The sequence below is a fragment of the Pinus tabuliformis genome, chromosome J (genome assembly GCF_031772625.1).
Source record: "Pinus tabuliformis cultivar Carrire ecotype Pingquan chromosome J, CPIR1, whole genome shotgun sequence".
In the NCBI taxonomy this organism is placed as follows: domain Eukaryota; kingdom Viridiplantae; phylum Streptophyta; class Pinopsida; order Pinales; family Pinaceae; genus Pinus; species Pinus tabuliformis.
The window spans coordinates 778,265,175-778,278,318 of NC_142295.1; positions in this window are offsets into that span (position 1 = coordinate 778,265,175).

Here is a 13,144-nt window from a genome sequence, read left to right on the forward strand (position 1 = left end):
ACAATGTTGTAATTCTGGGCTGCTCTCGCATGTGGATTGAAAGCAGACCTTCGAAGTACACCCTTGGCGGGCGGCTTAATCACTAAGTCTGGGTTAGGTTTTTCGATCTGTAGTGGATCGGAACCAGGAGCTGAGGTTGATGGGTTAGAGTGAGAAGATTCTGCTTCCTTGCCATCAACAGGAGCCTTACTACCATAATCTTGCGATCGAGTCGCAATCCTCACATGAGACATCATCAAAATGGGTTCTTCACTGGCATTCGAAGAAGAACCTATCATCTTATTCTCCTGCTCTGGAAATGGATTCTTTAACACAGCAGGAGTGGGAGAACCTTTGACTATTTTTACAACCTCGGCCCGATGAGGGCAATCTCTCGTAAAATGATCCTCTTCACAAATAAGACAAGGATATCGAGGTTTGCGTTTTTCGTCATTGGTTTCCGACTTTTCAGTTTTCTCCTTTGGAGCCTTGTCTGCTTTAGCCTTCTTCTTTCCTTTCTTCTTTCCACCGTTTTTTGGTTTGGCCGTAGATGACTCTACAGCGTGAATGTCGGCGGTGAGTTCAGGAGAAGACTCTCCTGTCGGAGAATCAGGCAAAGTGATAATTGGAGTAGTTGAAGCCTTGGAAGACTTCTTCTTGCTCTTCGTAGTCACGATACCAATCATACCATCAGCGGCATGAGATCCCGAAGGAGCAGCAGCGATTTGATTCGACTTTGGAAGATCCGGAATCTTCTCGTGTAACGTACCCGACTGAGTGTAAACTAAGTCAAGGTATTGTGCCTGAGCAATGACTTGCTCCTCAGTAACTACTCCGGCCTTAGCTACATCTTCAGTAATCTTCGGTAATAATGATTTGACAAACCATTCAGCTAAGATTTGGTCCGGGATAAAAACTTTCACTAATCGCCTTCGACGTCTCCACTCATGAATGTGATCAGAAATATACGTGGACGTCGATTGTTTTAGTGAAGTTAATAACTCCGTGCCGTTATCGTATCTGACCGGCAACTGAAAGTGAGTTAAGAACGAGGTAGCTAACTGGCTAAAGTTGTAAAAAGAGGCCCGTGGTAACTCAATGTACCACTTGGCCGCGAGACCAATGAGTGTACGCTGGAAAAGACGTAAGCGGATGGAATCATCTGAGATAGAATTCGAAGCACACCAGAGGTGGTAAGTCATCACATGATTGGACGGATCCTCTCCAGACTTACCTTCGAACTTGGGTATATCACTGGGCAACTTATTTGGCATTGGCGGCCAGAACTGAAGATATTGAATTGGATCGTTCGTTAGGCGCGTCAAGTCGGTAAATCCAAAGTTGCAATAAACGGTAACTGCCGGTTAGGATCTCTAAAACTCTGGGTCACAATACCAGCCCCAGGAGGAGGATATCCAGGATAACTAGGAACAGGAGTCGCATTTGGGATATTATATCCTCCTGGAAAACCAGGATTAACCGGACCGTACTGGGGTTGTTGAGGTTGTTGATAAGTGTACCCAGGATACGGTTGATACTGGTAAACCGGTTGTTGGACAGCTTGCCCAGGTTGGTACTGTCCCTGGTACGGAGGTTGAACAAATTGAGGTTGAGTAGTCACAACCGTACTTATACCAGGCTGACCTACAGGCATCTGGACCGTGGTTTGAATCGTAGATCCAGACAACGGTAAAGATGTCTGAGGTGTGGTAACAGGGACAGTAGAAACTGGAGCCGTCGATACTCCAGAAGTAAGTATGGTAGATGTAGCGATAGTTGCAGCAGCCGTTTGAGATGGAGTACTAGGTGCAATTGACGGCTGAGTAACTACCGAAGCTACAGAGGTTTGAACATTTGGCTGGACAGGTTGCGGTTGCTGGGTTGGACCAGAAACTACGGGTTGTCCAGCTTGAGGAACCATCTGTACACTTGGCTGCAACACCTGTTGACCCTGTGAGGGATCCCACACTAACATTCCAGGGTACTGACCCGTAACAGGTTGAGGGTACTGAGGGTAGGATTGATAATTGTAAGGTGCAGTTCCCATACTTGGAACATATGACTGACCTTGAGGCGGTTGATAACCTTGACTTGAGTATTGACCTTGAGGTTGATAACCTTGAGGTAAATACTGATACTGGGGTTGACCTTGACCTTGAGGTTGGTACCCTTGAGGTTGATAACCTTGGGGTTGATACCCTTGAGGTTGCCATCCTTGGGTTGCCATCCTTGAGGTTGATATTGATACTGAGGTTGACCTTGGGGTACATATTGAGGCTGAGGTTGACCTTGAGGCAAGTATTGCACCATAGGTACATACTGACTTTGAGGTTGCCCCCCAGACACGATTTGTGTACCTTGAGGTTGCCCCCCAGGCGTTAACTGCGGTTGCCCCCCAGGCGGTAATTGGCCACCTTGAGGTTGGGAAACGGGAACTGAACCTGACATCATGTAAATGTCTCCTACACCCAATGGTATATTACCACTGTTTCCAGCAAATAACCCATGATCAATGGGTTGAGGAGATGCCCCCGCAAAGGTACCAGAAAGTGACTGATACCCAGTGGGAACAGAAGGACCGCCGTGTAAAAAAGATTCAGGACTTTGTGTAAACACGGACGACTGACCAGACATATTTACAGGAGTATGAATACCTCCAGGTGGAAAAGGAGTACGAGGTGTGGAAAAACCGACTGAGTTGTCTAAAAAATTGGTTAACGCAAGGTACCAAGAAGTACTTCTAGGAGGACTGTAAAAGATGGATTCACGCTCCCTTAGATCAATAGTAAGTTGACCTTCAAGGTGAGAGACACCTATATCTTCTTCTGGAGCAAGTTCTTCTATAGCAATCAAACCAGAAGGTAGATTTTCGGTGATAATTCTTTCTATTCTCGGTGAATCAGGGACACTAGAAGTTGGAGTAACAGGTTCAGAAATTTCAGGTTCTTCGCCTGTTTCACTGGCAGATGAAAAACTACCAGCAAGCTCGGAAACTGTAACAGTTTCGGGATTGTAACCTGTTTCTAAACTTTGGTAATCTGGATGGACTACCAAGGAAGATTCTCCCTCTTCAGGTGAACCTACTCTACTGTCACTAGGAGGAGTTACAAGGACCTTTAACCCTTCTAAATTACCCGGGTCGTCTCGAGGAGGGGATCCCCTAAGTCTACGGGATCTTCTCAACAATTCGGCCACAGAAACAACTTCAGGAGACTGGCCCCGAAGTCTACGGGACTGTCTCGGTAATTCCGCCACAATTAAAGATTTTTAACTACAACACACGAAAACAAAGTAAAAATTTCAAATCAAACCACCTAAAGTCTTCTAAAGAAGCAAACAAATTTGAAGCACACGCCTAAATAATCTAGAGCGTCAAACCACACACAAACAGTAGTCTTCCGGACCAAAAGCGCTAGTTGGTGATTAGGCCCAACCTCGCAGGATTCAGTACAGAAATGGCGGGTGGAACAGTTACCCCGGCAACCTGCTTAATGAATAGACCGGCACAAGTTCCTCCACTTTAACCGTCTCGAAGTGAAGTGAACCCCCCGGAAAATCCAAGTGAGTATAACCGACGTCTGCTCCAGGTACAGTGGGACCTTCCCTCCACCGTCACCTCGGTAGAACCCTAAAGATTATGGTCACTAAAGTTACCAATCACAACAATTACACCTGGGGGAACAGTCTAAACTCCGACAGCACGCAAGGGCAGAGTAACAAGCTCAATCCCCTTACCGGCTCCTTGACAATAATCCAAGGTTTACCGATAAGTGACCCCTGGCTCCTCGACAATGGTTAATCCGAGGTTTACCGTTTGTAATACGTACTGTCTGGCGTCGTTCCCAACGAGGGGGGAATGATCCCCTCACTGGTTCGGACACGAGCTCGTGCTTCTCCTTTAAGAGGAGCTTTCCCAGAGTATAACTGAAACAATTGGATTTAATCTACTCAAGATAAACTATCTGTTTGGTTTTGTAGTCTTGGAGAGTTAAGTACTCACCTACTCCAAGACCCTAGCCTAAGCTATGTTGGTGTTTCAGAGCCCTAGAAAAATAAAAATTACTAGATTGATTTTAATTTAAGCGTTACTTTTAAGGTTGTTTCTTAAGTCAAAAGGTGATGGAAGTGAAACCAGTGGTGTGTTGACTCGACTCGAAACCACTACAAAATGCACCTAGGATGATTTACCCACTACTTTACTTTTTCGATGAATTGCTTAACTAAAAAGTTGAGAGAATGCAATCTTTATAAAAGCAACTTCTTAATTGAAGACAATCAAAGAAACAATTCGTTTGTCTTTTCCAAGCATAAAAAACATGACCGCTCTTTACATGCACGAAAAAACTCTTTTTCTCTTTCAAAAACAAAAAGCTACTTGAAACAAGACTTTTAAAGAAGATGTTTTTGTATTTTTCTTTTAATAAAGCAAATAAATCTAATATAACCAAAAATCAATCTTAACAACTATTAAAATCTATGAAAATTCACTCATAAGCAAACTAAAAGGTAAATTTACTCTAAGCAATCTTAACGAGGCCAAAACCAACAATGATTATTCTAAGGTGTTTTACTTGATCACAATCAAATCAAGGACTAGCTTATTGCAGAACCAAAAACTAGCCAAAACAAAACTCTAATCTTTTTGTTCTTTTGTAAAATGGAAATCAACACTTTATAAACAAGTAATTCGAAATTTGACCCAAAACAACTTAAATGGCAAGCTGCTCACACAAGGAGACTTTACGACAGGCCCGACTTCTAAGAAGGCTGACTAACCAGAGAGATCTAAGGCTGGACAACTTTCTACCGTCAAAGTCACTACAGGACCTATTGAAAAATCAAACCCTAGGCCTAAACTTCGTTGAAATCCACTAAAACACTCAAAGCTTACAAAACAAGTTCAGGTGAAAATTTTTGACAGGGTACTAAAGGATCTGGGCAGAAAACACTAAGAAAAATCAAAATCTAAAAGCAATTAAAGCAAAAAATGGAATTTTCCTAAATTTTACAGGAAGACGCAGGCAACCCGTTATAACAGGTGCGGGCCCGCTCTGTGCAAACAGCAACAGCGCGTCCAAAGACGCACTGTGCAGTACTCAGAGGGTGCGTCCTTCTGGAAAAGTTGAGAAAAACCAAGTCTAACTAAATCTAAAGCTAAGCCACCCAAATACTAATTCTCACAGTCAAAAACCAGAAAATAAAAGTGATTTTCATAGAGCAAAGATCACACAAAGGAAAAGACTTTCTCATTAATGGATTCCCCAGTGGAGTCGCCAATTTGTCGTGGCGGAAAAAGTCGTTTGTGCGGACACAACTGACCTCCCTAGGAGTCTAAACTCTCTAGCGACAAACAAGACAAAATGGAGTGATCTTTCTCTAAATATACCTTTTAAAACATGAAAACTACAAGTGTTTAGGCTTACCTTATTCCAAAACGCGGTTGTTGTAGTCCGTCCTTGCCGATCCGGATGAGCTCCTCCTTCAAGTCAATTCCTGCAACCACAAACAATCAAACAATTACCAAGCACTTGCATTTCATATAATAAAACATATATTCAACATGCAGACCAAGGAACACATGAAATAACTCATTAACACAAGCTATTGAGAAAAATAAACCAGTTTGTATTAATAACGAAACAAAGAAACTCTTACAACCTGGCCTTGGTGTTGTGCAAGTTCCTCCCAGGGTCCATCAAGGGTTTTCCTCTACTTTGACAAAGCTCACCCACTTCCAAGTAGAATCAAGCAAAGACAATCTCTCCTCACAAGGTTCTAAATGGGAGTCCTAATTCCTGCAGCATTTACCCAAAGAAAATGTATAGCTCCAACCTCTCCTCCCTCTGGCTCAATGTCTTTATTTATAGTGATGTAAAGAGGTTATTCAGGTCCACCATCAATGGGATAATCCCCCCCTTTGGGTGGGATAGCTCCCTTATTGATGGGATAAGTTCCTCCTTCATAGAGATACATGAACCAACTGGAGGCGCATCCAATTCATCAAACCGACCTCTAGAAAGTTCTAGAAGTAACCACAAGTAACTTTTTTAAGATGAAACTCGCGCATTTTTCCTTTTACAGAAGGACGCACCTGTCCCTTAACATACAGAGCGTCCAAGGACGCAACTTTTGTGAACATTGTGAGCATCCCCGCAGGTAAGGCTAGAGAGAACCTGCGACCCCAGAGATAAACATATTTTTGACAAGACTTTCTCTCTTCTTTGAGTTTGAGATGGATAGCAGAGGCATAAGACTTGCCTAAGAGGGTAGCATGACTGTTGATTTGAGCCATACTAACTGTAAGTGGTCATGGTGACATTTTTTAGTGTAACACATATACATATGTACATATAGAAAAATCTACAAACATATACCAAAACACCATGCCAAAATTGTTTTTCCTTAATCGGCAAACAATGAAGGATACATAGCCCGCATATGATCTTTCATCTCCCATGTAGCTTCATCGGGCCCAAAGTGCTTCCATTGCACCTTAACTTGCTCGATTGCTTAGTTCCATAGCATGAGCACCATTTTCTGCAATATACACTAAGGCTCCGGCTAAAATTCTCTGTCTGGTTCCACCTATAATACAAAATAGTCAATCACATGATCAACATCTTTAACATACTTCTTAAAAAATGACACATGTAAAACATCATGGACTTCCATTGTCAGAGGTAGTGCAGGTTGATAGGCTACTGGGCCAATCCTCTCGATGATATTCAAGGGTCCACAAAACCATGGTGCCATCTTGGCACATGATCCAATCTATAAGGGGATGTTATTCGGTTTGATGTGCAAGTACACCTGTTCCTCAACTTGGAACTCCTTGAATAACTTGTTCCAATCTACAAGGCTTTTCTTCCTATCTTTTGTTTCCTTTAGATTCTTCTTTATAACTTGCATCTCCTATTCCATGTCTGCAAACTTGTTTGGTCCAATCAACACCCTGTTAACTGGATCACTCCAACTCACAAGAGTATTGAAACTCTACCCATATAATGCCTCAAACATACTCATCTTCAAATACTCCTGATACCCATTGTTGTTAGTGAACTATATTAGGGGAAGACACTCCCTCTTCTACTTTTGATGTATCACATACATCCTCAACATGTCCTTCGACATCATGTTGACCCTCTCTCTCTATTCATATGTCTGCACATGATAAGTTGTATTGAAGGCCAACTCTATGACCAAACCTAGAAATAACTCATTCGAAAACTTGGAAGTGAACTTAGAATCCCTGTATGACACCATATTCTTTGGAACACCATGCAATCTAACCACATCACTGATGAATACTTGTGCTACATCACTAGCTGAGAGTGTAGACTTCATTGGAATGAAGTGTGCACCATTTTTCAACCTGTCCATAACAACCATGATGGAATCATGTTGTCTCATTGTCCTTGGAAACCCTATGATCAAGTCCATGGAAATAACCTCCCATTTCCATTCTGGAACCACAATTGACTGTAGCAGTCCACCTAGATGTTTACACTCTACGTTCAGATGCTAACAATCAAAGTACCTAGCCACAAACTCTAATACAACCCTCTTCAGATTCGGCTAATAGTAAAATATCTTCACTGCTTCTAGTGTCTTCTGGTAACCTGGTTGACTCGAATAAGGTTTCACATGAAACTCCCTCAAGATCACCTTCTTCAGATCATTTCTATCTGACACATATATCCTATCTCTGAAACTGACCAACCCATCTGTTGTAAGGCAATAGTCCACATCCTGTGCACCTACACATGCAGCTGTACCAATAGCATTACATGTACTTGTACATGTACATGTACTTGTACCTATACCTATACTATCAATTGTCCCTATACGTGTACTATCACCTATACTTGTACATGTAATATCACTTGTACCTGTACCAGTACTCTGTTACAACCTCTGCATAATATGCATATATATGACATGATGCTAACATGCCTACAAGATCCTATCATGTAAGTTTGTCCCATAGGAGGTCATAGCTACTAAGTGATTTACATGTATCTACCTACTAAGAGTATCTACCACCCTATTCTCTTTTCCTTTGATGTACCTAATCTCAAAATCGAACTCACTGATCGTAGCCAATCACCGAACCTTCCTACCATTCAAATTCAGTTGGTAAAATAGATACCACAAACCACTGTGATCACTCATCATCGAAACCTCCTACCCATAAGATAGTGTCTCCACATATTCAATGCATGCATAATCATTGCCAACTCAAGATCATGCGTGGCATAGTTCTTCTCGTTCTCATTCAATTTCCGTGACTCATAGCATACCACCTGTCCATCCTACATAAGTACTCCACCAAGTCCTTTCTTGCAAGCATATGTGCATGCTACAAAATATTTTTCTGGTTCTGGAATCTTTAACACTGGTGCATGTGTCAATGTAATATTCCAAATAGAAATTTTACATTGATAATCAAAGACATGCACAAAAATAACAATACAATAAATTTCGACGAACACCCATGAATAAAAAATTCTCCAGAACACCCAAATGGCCAATTTCTATTATAAATAAATTGTTGGAGTACAATAAAATTGGAAGGAGTGTGTTTGGGTTTGCTCAAGACACGATACAAGCCCCAAGTGATCAATATCCCAATGCCTAATTGCTGCAATAATTTGTCCCTCCAGAAATTCATGCTGGCCCAATTTTTCTTCATTTTTCACTGACTTCAAACCTTTATTTGGCCCCTCAAAACTACCAATAAAATGTTGTAAATTTGGGGATGTGATCCTGGTCAAAAACCCAGAAAAACCCAGAAAGGGTTTTCTCTAGTTTTGAACCTCCAAACTCGACCCCAAATAACATGACCCTCCTCAAATACCAAAATGCTTCACCTGTAGTTGAAAATGATGAATTGTTGCTGTAAAATGCTAGAAATATCCCCAAAATCTCCCTCCAAATGAAATACTTACAACTTAGCCCCTAAATCCTGCAACTGACCCTCCACAAAACAATCACCCAAGAAAACTGTGTAAGCCTCTGAGAGATGACGCAGTAACAAGCTTCAACAATTCGTACAGTAGTATGGGAATGCATATTCTATGCTCAAGAATGCTTCGATCACCTTGAAATTGTAGCAACAAAGTCCTCTCCAAAATCCCATAAATACCCAGAAAGGGTTTAGTCCAACTCCAAGCCAAAACTAAGCCCACCAAGTGACACAGATTCCCAAACTAATTAGCAATTCGCCCTGCTATAAGAATGAGGATTTCAAGTTGAATATTTCCCAAACATTTCTATAAAATTAAGTGGAGACTCCTCTCAATAAACCCACAAAAACCCATAAAGGGATAGGGTTGAATTGAATGTGCCCAGTGACCCCAATAAATTTGTAGGGTTCTAACTAGCTGGAAAATTGCCCTGTAGAAATGGTTTTTCATAGAAGGCCAGTAAATTACTAGAAACCTCCTCTCCAACCCCTACAAATCACTCCTCGAAGCCTCTTTATTTATCCTCAGCTCGAACTCTCCAAATATCTCTGTAAAAATGTTTGTGTAGTAGCTGTCCATAAATCCTTAAAATGATAAATTCGACCCTCCAAAATGAAGCACTCTCAGCCCTACAAATCACCAAGAAAAAGCTCACCCTCCCTATGGATAAATCTATGCGAATTCTCTGGCAAAAAATCCACTTTTTTCCACCTTCTCTCAGGCTCTTCGAATTTCCTTCTACGCCGTAAGAGAAGCATGCTCCATTTGGAAATGGTCTGCAATGTGGCTCCTAGAGAAGCCCTAAGATAAACTCCTTACTCCCCTAGGGTGACACTCGAAGTTCACTGAAGGTAGAGGTGAAATTTCCGCTTGGAAATCTCTTGCACTGAGAAACACTATTGTCTTGGCTAAGCAGATCAAGAGAACTAATGTTGAAATTGTAAAATGACCAAAGATAATCCACAAAATGAGTCCATCCTCTTATAATTTCTCCTCATGCCTCACGACTCCGAGGTCATTTTCCACTAAGTCACTTTTGCTGCCATTTAATAAAATAATAATTTTTTGTTATTCTCTTATAAAATGATACTAACCACCTTTCTACAATAATATTTGCCCCTTTTAATTAATATTATTAAAATTGGGAAAAATTCCTTTGTGACTCCCATGCTCACAAAACTAGGGATATTACAGTTCTCCCCGCCAAAAATTGATTGTCCCAAGCAATGGTATAACAAGCTCTCTCTCTCTTTGTTGACCACATTATCACTGCAAACAATACCGAGGTCCTAAATGTTCCACTGAGTCAGCCTGAATCCTTGCACCAACCTATCATAAATGAATCCCTTGATACCAGGGTCCCATGCTAATCTGAAAAAGATGTCACCATGTTGACACTGCACCACTCTAATTACAACTGTCTGCCCATCATGCACATACTGTATCCTCCTCTCCTATAACCCACTGGTGAAATACTAACAAATGCCAAATACATCCTACCCAAGTATCTCCATGATGCCAAAGCTAACCCTGAACCTATGCAACAACAGGGAAAGCCTACTTCACCATACGATGAAGGCCTCCGTGAACCCCCATGTTTCAACCCAAAAGTGAACTAGATCACTCTCTGCCATGAATCTTCTCATCGTGAGACAGAGTGATCTATCAACCAACTGAATCCTCGGATCCCATAGCCAGACCTGATGTGACATAGTTCTGACAACTATTTGAATCCATCCATGCCTCGTCTCTAGTCCCTGCATGCAATCAATATATATGCTCCATATATCATGAACTAAGCGTTGATCACAGGTCTGAAGATCTTGAAGACGTTAGGTGTGCGAATAATTTCCGTGTATGGTGATTCTGAACTTGTAATAAAGCAAGTTAAAGGTTAAGATCAAGCTCACCATCCATGAATGAAAAAATATAGAAATGTAGTTTTAGATATTCTTAAGATGTTTCTTGAGTATACTCTTTCAGTTGTACCAAGAAGTCAAAATCTTATGGCAGATTCATTCACTACAACTGCAAGTAATTTCAAAATCCCCATCTTTTCAAACAAGAAGTTTGAGATTCATGTGAACCATTGGTCCTCAGTTCCTAACAACTTGCGATATTGTCAAGTATTCTAGGATGACAAACAGGTGAATAAATTTCTTCAGAGTGAAGGAGAGTTTGAAAATTTTTCCATGGATGAAGTTTACAGCGAGGATGATCAGATCATTGAAGTAACCCAAGTTGATATATTATAGCTGAAGGACAACAATATTCTGAAATGTCTGGTACCTTTGGAAGACTTGTTTGATTAGAATGACATAGCAAGGAAGCCTACATTGGTTCCTACAGAAAAAGGTGGCGAAGACATGAACATTGGAACAGTAGACAAACCAAAAATGATCAAGTTGTCCAAAACATTGTATCTTGAGGTAAAAGAGAAATACATTCATCTATTGTCTGAATTTTCTAAAGTTTTCACTTGGGATTATGGAGATATGAAAATAATTTAGCATACCATCCCAATTGGGCCTGAACAAAAACCCTTTTGACAAAAGCTGAGGATTAACCCAAGGTTGCTCCCATCCATAGAGAAAGAAGTTAGCAGACTTTACAAGGTAGGTATCATTGTTCCTATCAAATTTTCTGATTGGCTATCGAATCTAGTCCCAACGAGAAAGAAGACTGGGGAGGTTAGGTTCTGTGTAGACTTCAGAAACTTGAACAAAGTGTGTCTGAAAGATAATTACCTACTTCCAAAAATGGGCCATATCCTTCAGAGAAAATTGGGCACTTCCTGGCTATCGCTTTTGGATGGCTACCCCAGTTACAAGCAAGTTTTAGTGCATGAATATGATCAAGACAAGACAACATTCACCACACCTTGGGGCACATTCAAATATGCAAAGATGCCATTTGGTCTAAAAAATGCAGGGGCCACTTTTCAACGTGCCATGGACATACCCTTTTCATATGAAAAAGATGTTTTCTTGGTTGTATACTTAGATGATGTAACTGTGTTTTCACATTCAGATGTTGAACATTTGCATCATTTAAGAGTCATTTTTCAGAAGTGTAGAAAGTTTGGGATCTGTCTCAATCCAAAGAAACATTTGTTTTCTATGGAGGAAGGTAAACTTTTTGGCCACATTATTTCGAAATATGGCATCTGGATTGATCCTTCACAAGTAGAAGCCATTCAACAAATTGATTTCTCTCGCAACAAGAAGGAAATCCGAGCATTTAATGGTAAGATGAATTTCTTAGGGTTGCAGCCCTTAAATACAATATCATTGAGAAACATGCCTTAGCTTTGGTAAAGGCAGTAAAAGATTTCAGAGTTTACATTTTACATTCGCATACTCTTGCTTATGTGCCTAATGCAGCGGTAAAATAAGTCCTTGTGCAGAATGACCCGGATAATAGAAGAGGTATATGGATAGAAATAATATTAGAATATGATCTTGAGATCAGGCCTACAAAGCTGATCAAGGGTCAAGGCTTAGCCAAACTCATGGCTGAGTCAAACCTTCATGCTCTAGACATCAACCTTGTGGCAACATTATCTGACAATCAAGAAGAAGTGGATCTCATTCAAGTATCTGAAATCTTTCTATGATCTCCACGATATTCTGATATTATTTATGTACTTCAACATCTAAGTCCTCCTCCAGGCATGTCTAAGGATAAGAGAAGGTCATTAAAGTTTAAGGCTTCCAAATATTGTATCATGGACAATGCACTTTATTGGAAAGATCCTGGAGGTGTGTTGTTGAACTGTTTGACCAAAGATGAGTCCAAAGAAGTAATAAATGACTTCCACAAACGAGATTGTGGGGGCCACTTGCATTGGAAGACCACGACCAACAAAGTACTGAGAGCGGGTTACTATTGGCCTACACTTTTCGCAGATATCTACAAGGTAGTAATGAGTTGTCACGAGTATTAGGTTTTCCAAGGTAAAATAAGACTTATTCCTTTGCCTCTACAACCAATATCAGCAAATTCACCTTTTCAGTAGTGGGGCCTAGATTTCATAGGTGAGATCAATCCATCATCATTCACACAACACAAGTGGATATTGACAGTTATAGACTACTTTACTAAATCATTTGAGCAATCCCAACCAGGCAAGCAACTGATTCAGTTATCATTCAGTTTTTAGAAACTAATATCTTTTCCCATTTTGCTTGTCCTAATAA